The following is an 8,233-nucleotide window of genomic DNA, read 5'->3' on the forward strand; positions in this document are numbered from 1 at the left end:
TGATAAACGCTATATGTATAGTATGTTGTGTTGTCAAGAGTAAGACAAATAATTGAGACCCTGCAATTGTGTGTAAATGAGGCAGAAAGTCAGATCAGCAACCTGGGACTTGGTCACAATATTCGTGATGCCATATGGCAGCAGGGTCTACCATTAGACAACACATTATGCTTCCAATATCTTCCCAGGCGGTAGTACCTCCCTGTTTGATAGCTGCCTGCTACCTACTACCTGGGTCAAACTCTAAGTTTCGTATAAAAAATGTGTGTATGAACTTATGAACAAGTTAATTTGAACTTTTATACTGGTTGTAGATATATAGGATTTTAGATTTAATTACGTTTTTGGAAATTTCTACAGTTAATTAAGATATTCTAGATAAAGATGGATGAGATTTAAATACATTTATTAAAAAAAATGAACTTATGAACAAACATTGAATTGAATCAATATTTTTACTGAAAAGTCTGGAAGATACCAGAAGAAGTATGTATTATCTAATGTGTAACAATTATGTGTCTGAGCTTAACTTGGCCAAACATACATGTAAAACCTTTTTTAAATCTCTGCTGATAGACATCTTAGGTTAGGATAGTGTGAATGTCTGCCTTGTAGTTTTAAGAATCTCGTATCTCTTCATTGCTAAAATATGTCCATACCGATCAAACATAAATCTTGAAACTTGTGTTTTCTTTCATTTTTCTCTGCTCTGTAGGACATTTCAAAGACAAAAAAAAGTTGTCATAGGGCATACATAGATGGGCCAGTCATGCCTGCTCTAAAAGTAACTCGCCAACGTCGTCTCGTTCTCTAGGCCCATCCTAGTCTCAAATCACTCCTCTTTGTCTCCTCGAACAGTTATATGACTGCAACGCCGACAAGAAAAATATTATCCTGGATTTGCGAGCAAAATTTGGCATGATAGCCTCACTGATTCAGCCAAATCCGCGTAAAGCGTGGTCGTGGATAAGGGTCTGTAAACAGGAAATGTGCTTCTCATTTGTGTAAAACAACTAAAACTACATCCAGGACTGATTCTTCTTTAGTTCCACTGCACAGTGCCGTTCTTGGCAGTAAAAATATAAGCTGTCTTTAGTTATTCAGTTATTCTCCAATACAAGGGCTACAGTGACCTCCGCAGCTTTGTTTACGTTTTGGGTCCATCCAATATGGCCGCCAAGACTTCAACCTGGCTGCACTTACTAAACAACAGAAGCTCGACCCAGTGGTTGAGAGGAGCAGCTCACAAGGACGGAAGTTTGTACATACAGACCCTTCCTATAACAAAGTACACTTAAACAAATACAGTACATGAAAAAGAGGGGTTACTCGATGGGTGTTACCAAACAATGAAGTTCATAACAAAATAACAAATAAGAAACAAGGACAAGCATCCAACTAATAGGATATTAATTACTAGTTCCTTATAATATACCTTGACCTACACTGTCTATATTCATGCTGCATTGCATAACTGCCTATTAAACAGAAAGAACTTACTAAATGATGTAATTTTACGTTTGTATGGACGTGAGAGAACACACTTCACACCGACTGGACCGTAATGAAAACACTGAACGGAGGACAAAACCTAGGAGCTTAAAGAGCTAACGAAAGAAACATTTGTCCCCACAATGAAAATTATTAGTGTTTATTATTATTATTATTATTATTATTATTATTATTATTATTATTATTATTATTATATAAGAAGTTGACGCAATTCATGGCTTATTATTATTTAACAAGCTGACACCATTCATGGCTTAAAGTAAGTTTCTCACACGATTAGGCTGCAAATACATTTTCTTTGACGCCTGATATTCGTCTGAGAAAATAAAATAAAACTTTCTATCCTGATATATAATGGGGAAGTTAGTTTAATGGTTCTACTCAGATATTCTCTAACACTTAACGGAAACACCTTTTATTAAGTTTGTTTATAAATATATTGATAATTCACAACAACTAATAATTTAAGAGGAATTTTGATGTTATCGGAGCACCTTTTGGTGTTGTGGTCGTTACAAGTTTCAATCATTGATTTCTGACCTTTAGTGCGGTAGTGTTGGAAGGGCCAGGTAGGTTCAGGCTGCCCCGCGAGAGACATCTCGGGCCCCTAGGGTTTATTTATGTATGGTTTACAGGCCCCTTAAAACTCAAGATACCATCACCACCTCCTTCTGCGGTTACCTGCCACTCCTCTATCATCCCGATGCTACTATAGCGCGTGGTCTACAAAGATATCTAATCTAACAAAACCTAACCCAACATGACATGACATGACATGACATGACATGACCTAACCTAACCTGACTTGAACCTGACCTAAAATAAGCTAACTTAACCTAACTATCGTGTAGACTGCACGCTATAGTAGCGCCATCATCCCCCTGTCCACAATATTTTAAAAGTTTTCTCCAAGAAATACAGTACCTGCATAATCTACCTAAAATTTAGTCTTACCACATGACGATCTTCAATGCAGCACAAACTGAGTGCTGGTGTGCAGACAATGGCCTTTCATGGCTTAGTTATGATGACTAGTCCCCTTGTACTCGCATACCACCTGCCGAAGAAGCACCTCATTCCTACCACCCTCAGGGACTGCTGAGAGAATGTACTGTATTTCCATCAGGACTGTGCTTGACTCGCATTATAACTGAGAAAAAATGGTATCCTGTCAAGATAAACTATAAACACAACAAAAGTGAAGTATAAAGAATAAAAGAGCCACATTATTCAAAACAAGGCAGTAGGTTCAATCTTGACACGAAAGCAAGATATCACATTGGTCATGAAGTTATTCAATCACTAAACATGTTAAGTGCAGCAGATAGTGAGGCAACTGAGGCTGAATGTATTCTTACAGGGTTTTCAGTAGACTATGCCCACAGTATCTAACAAACTTTGCAAAGACTAGGAATATGATTTGAACCAGCAGGGCACTAGAGGAAGTGAGCATACTTTTATGGTGCTTGATGTCTGCAGTTAAATGAAAAGCACTTTCTTCATTGCATTTACTTTTATTCTCTTCGCCACTGACCGACTCGTTTGTCTTGGGTGGTCAGTCACATCTCTGTTGCGCACTGTTGGCAAGTACTGGGCAGGAATTGGCTCCTGAATGTATCGGAACCTGCTCCAGTTTTGGTCAAGTCTGGCCTTGAAAGTGCTCACAATTGGTGTAGTTACAACACACTCTGGCAGTGTTTTCCAAGAGTTCACAATTCACACTCCAAGAGAGTTTGCCCTCACTGTTTTCTGGACTTGTCGCTTCTTCAACCTTGAGCTGTGACCCCTTATGGGGCGGACGTCTGTCAGCTCAAGGTATGTATATTCGATCGAGTAGTGCCCTCTGAGATGTTTATACACTTCAATTAGGTCTGTAGTATAAGCTAGGTAGTTGCAGGCGCTCCAATCTCTCTGGGTAACTGAGGTTCCGTAGAGGAGTCACCAGTCTGGTGGCCCTCCTTTGAACATTTTCAATCAATTAACAGTTTCTAGCATATCACGGGGACCAGACAGTGCTCCAAACGGGGCAGCACCTTACTCTTGAAGATTGTGACGAGGGATGGACCATTGCTATAACAGACTGGAACAAGTGACCATGTCATAGTCACAATAGCATGGCTAGTCTGTTCAACACGTAAGTATTCATATTATGCTACACAGCCCACAAAACGTGTGAAACTGTTGAGTTCCCCAGTTGAGACGTCCATGCTCTAACAGCTTCAGGAGGCCTGAGTCCTCCGTTTTCCCTTACGACCGCAAACTCTGATATTTAATACCGCATATTGTGATCACAGATTTGAAATTGAGAGAGAACACAAATAAAATGTATTCCATTAGATATGTATGAGTACAGATGAAACATTCAAAATCCCTTGTGAGTGATGTTGAAAGCTTTAGCTATGGTTACTATTAGTAAAATTGTCAATAAGTCAGTGTAGTCTACTGCAAGAAATAACGTACCATACTATCATCCCTAGGGATACCCTGAGTCTCCAGATTGTTATTGAAATTAGATAATTTTGATTCCCAATTATCAGAGGATATGAGGATTGTATTTAAATTTTTAAAAGTAATTAATATTCCTGAAGGGATATGTAGCCTTTTTATCTTCAAGATCTAATGGTTAACTCGCACTGCTTCTGTTCTGAGCTCCACCCACACTGTACTGCCATTCTGAATACATGTACTTGACATCTGTTTAATTCTCGCCTTTGAGAGCTCGGGCACTGACTAGTTTGAAAAGTTAATCTTAGGAAGTTAATATATGCCAGTAGACTAATTTTCACAAAATGATGTGCACAGTAAAGGAGTGGTAGTTCGGGTTGTAAGACGCGTGGCTGGGAGAGGGCGAAGCAGATGCCCCGGCCTCATTCTAAGCCACGAATCCTCTCTGAATACAGGTATGTTTAATACTCCGTGCCCACCCAGTGAAGATCGTGACGCGGGATGGACCATTGCTAGAACAGACTGGAACAAGTTATCAGACCACATTAAAATCAGTTATGATATTAAGGAATTCAAAGCTAAAACAAAGAAATACATAATAGATGAAGCTACAGCACGAGAAGAGAGTAAGTTTCTATATTATTATACCCCCAGAATGTACTATTGTAGTTCTGCATGTACTGTGGTAGTGATCTGCCAGCTGTGGATAGCCCCAAAACAACATAATACTTGTGGATTTCTATCAGATAAACTTTCAAAAATATCCTGTAAACATACTATTATCTAATTAGAAATCAAGAATAAGCCTAAACAAAGGACCCTCCTGGAAATAAGCACCTGACAGCTTTGTCGGCTATCCTTGGTCAAGTTGCCTTACTGTTTACCAGCACACAGGAAACTGTATACTCCCCACACCCTACCTACACCAATCATTTTCTCCTTAATTTTATTTTATGTTCACAATTACATGCACTTGTAGGAAAAAAAAATACAACAAAAAAAAGGTAGTGAAACAGGAAAACAAACCCATACAATGTACAGTACACAAACTGTGAATCTAAGTTTCTTCAAGTTTGGTATATTCTTTTATAGTACAGCGCTGTACATATTTCCATAAGCTTACCCTTGCATCCAAAGCTACCAAACCACATTATCAACCAAAAAATATTGTAAATTTAGAGGGTCAGGTACAACTGACATACAGTACTGCATGTACACAGCAATATTTTGCTCACCTTTGCAATAACAGAAATACAAAGTTTATATTTACAACAATTTTATTTTTAGTCAAATACAGTACAGTACATCATTTTGTAAATGCCTGTTCCACATTTTACATTTTATTTACAGTATTTAAGTATTTACAAACTTAAAATGGCATAAAAATGCATCCTTCAGTCATTCTTCAACACAAGAGACTAAGTAGACTTAATGAACTGGAACACTGCAAGGTGGCCAATGTTAGAACAATACTGTGAACAAAACTACACAACCATTCATTTGGAGCAGTTGACCTGAACCTTTGAACTTAACTTGATGATCCTAGTGTAGTTTTGGTTTGGCTGAGAAATTTCCCTGGTTCATGTCGGTTGAAAAATGTAGTCTATTTTTCAAATTTTTCCATCTTAATGACTATTTGTTGGAACATTTAAATCATCAAGCACATCTTGTAAACACTAACAATAAAAATCAAACCTGAGTGTTTCTTGTGGTAATGAAATCAACATTCTCTTTTCTCATGAAATTTATCTTGTAATTTCAAAACCCAGTTAAGTCTGATTGTCTGACTATACAATCGTTATGCCTACCAAAGCGTGTTATAATTGTACAGTAGTCAAGAAACCAGACAACACTGCACTTAACAACACCTTTTCCACTTTCTCTGTTAAAAGGGAATCACTTGGTCCTTTGGTACAGTTGGGGATAAACTTCCTTTTATGCTTTTAGCAATTTCTGTTGTCTACTTAATGGTCAGGTTAGTTCTGTAGTAAGGACTGGATGTTTAACAAGTACAGTACAGTATTTAATGTACTCAAGTATTTTCATTAGTTAAGTAGTATGGACTAGGAGCTTAACAAGTATTAAATTGTTCGGTACTCATTTATTTTCATAGTACTATCCTAATAATATGAAAAACACTATTCACCAGCTATAAATCAAATCTCATGTATAACTTACATGTAGACGTCAGATATTGACAAAATTATCTTAAAAATTTTGGCTATAACTGTACATGGAATAATATGGCTCCTGGAATATGGACAGGGTGGGAAGTTATCATGATCTAACAGGACACAAAAATTTTAATATAAAACATTCAACTGGGTGTACCTGTATACGTTGTAGTCCTCAGTATATATTTGTCCAGTAATCTAAAGGTTAAGAAAGCAGAGACAATCTTGAGTGAAAAGCCAGACAAATATACTAAGGTGCATGACACAGTGAACCGTTACGGATAAAAAAAAAAAAAAAAAGAAGATAATTGGTGACAAACTCAAACAGTTACTGTATACAGTATAAAAAATCACATTATTGCAGTCAGTAACATATATTAATGTATAAAAAGGACACTAAATTCACTCATTTCTAAAGTAGAAATATTAAGTGTTGTGAAGGGAGGGAAGAGGAAGTGTAAAGCAGAAAAGGAGAGAAAACAACGAGCATTCAAGCACGGCTTTGAGGACTGATCATGTTTGCATCTGCTACAGTACTAGACACAAAGTTTTGTTTTAAATCTTACAATTTATATCATCGAATACAGGAAGACATTAAGCTGAACATAAACTAGAGTTCTGTTATTAAAAAAAAAAAAAAAATTGACCTTCCAGGCATTCTGCTGTAACTGCTGAACCTAATATGAACTGATGTTTCTAAAAGCTGCCATCAACACAAAACGATACACTGCAAAAAGAAATTAACTATGACGGATTTTGTAGTTCTGCTCAATACACACAAGACACTGAGCTGATGGTGTGATCTTTTACGTGACCAACTGGCGGCAGTTGTTGGGTGGAGTATACTGTACACATTAAGTACATGGCAGTACTCTGCTCTGGCCTGTGGACTGCATTAAAAGACTTTTTAGATAATGTTGGTAAATGTATACAGTATACAAGTTTGGTCAATCTTGTAAAAGGAATTGTACTTTTAAGTTTTATAGGGCATTAACACAGGCCTGAAAGAATTTGGACGGGTTTTATTCCTAATTTTTGCAAAAATGCAGTGGTGCTCCCTTCACCATCTAAAAATAAGCTGGGTGCTCATCAGATTAAAAAGTCTGGGAACCCCTGACATGAGGTGAACCACACCCACTCCTTTCCCATAAAACACTTGCAAGTTGCATCTCTTAAATCTCTCTTTTGAAGTCTTAAGTTTTTTACATCTCCAATGCTTTCCTTTGACCATCTATCTGCAAACTCAATTATCACCATCATTCACATATCACAATACAGGTACAATATCCTTAACTTTTTAACATAGTGCAATAATATTGCACTTGTATTTTCATTTCTGTATACCTGTATATCTTTTATCACCATCTCATCAGCATACAGTATACTGTACATTGTCAGTCTTTACAAAATTAGAAGTTAAACTCCTGTAAGATTGAAGTGGCTGGGATGAAGAATTTGAGGCTTATGTGATTCAAACCCTCAAATATGGGATAAACTTTTGACCCCTGATGAAATGAAGAAAATTATATTTACCAATTAATTGAACACTGAAGATATTAGTTGAACCTGTTAATTTGGCTATTACATATTCTAACCTTACAAAGCTAACAAACTTGCCCCTAGTCTTTTCTCACACGCACACACCTGTGCACACTCCTTGCAGTTTTTCCTGATACATTATACAATACCTGTACTAAAAAAAAATTTAATCCCTTTCCCATTGACTATAAAAATTTTGGTAAAATATATCTTCAAGATTCTCACAGTGAACAGCTGATCCACAAATTGCCATCTCTTGATACATCCAGGACCCATACAACCTTTCAATTAATCCTTGATCTAGATTATCTCTCAATTGATCCAAGATTTACAGTTTCTTTCAATTAATCCATCTGTGGTATCATATAAAGCACTATTTTCTATCCTCATAAATGGTACTGAAAACATGACCACCACATTAGCTCTACTGGTTGAATTACTGAAATGGTGTTGAATGACTTAAACATGATTGAATATTAGGGTGAAACAGAACATCCTCAAGGAGTAAGGCCTTGAAGGCCTTGAAATAAGGCCTAAGTTATGGCATCAACCCTTAAGCCCCC

Source organism: Homarus americanus, unplaced genomic scaffold (genome assembly GCF_018991925.1).
Source record: "Homarus americanus isolate GMGI-L3 unplaced genomic scaffold, GMGI_Hamer_2.0 scaffold24922, whole genome shotgun sequence".
NCBI classification, from domain to species: Eukaryota; Metazoa; Arthropoda; class Malacostraca; order Decapoda; family Nephropidae; genus Homarus; species Homarus americanus.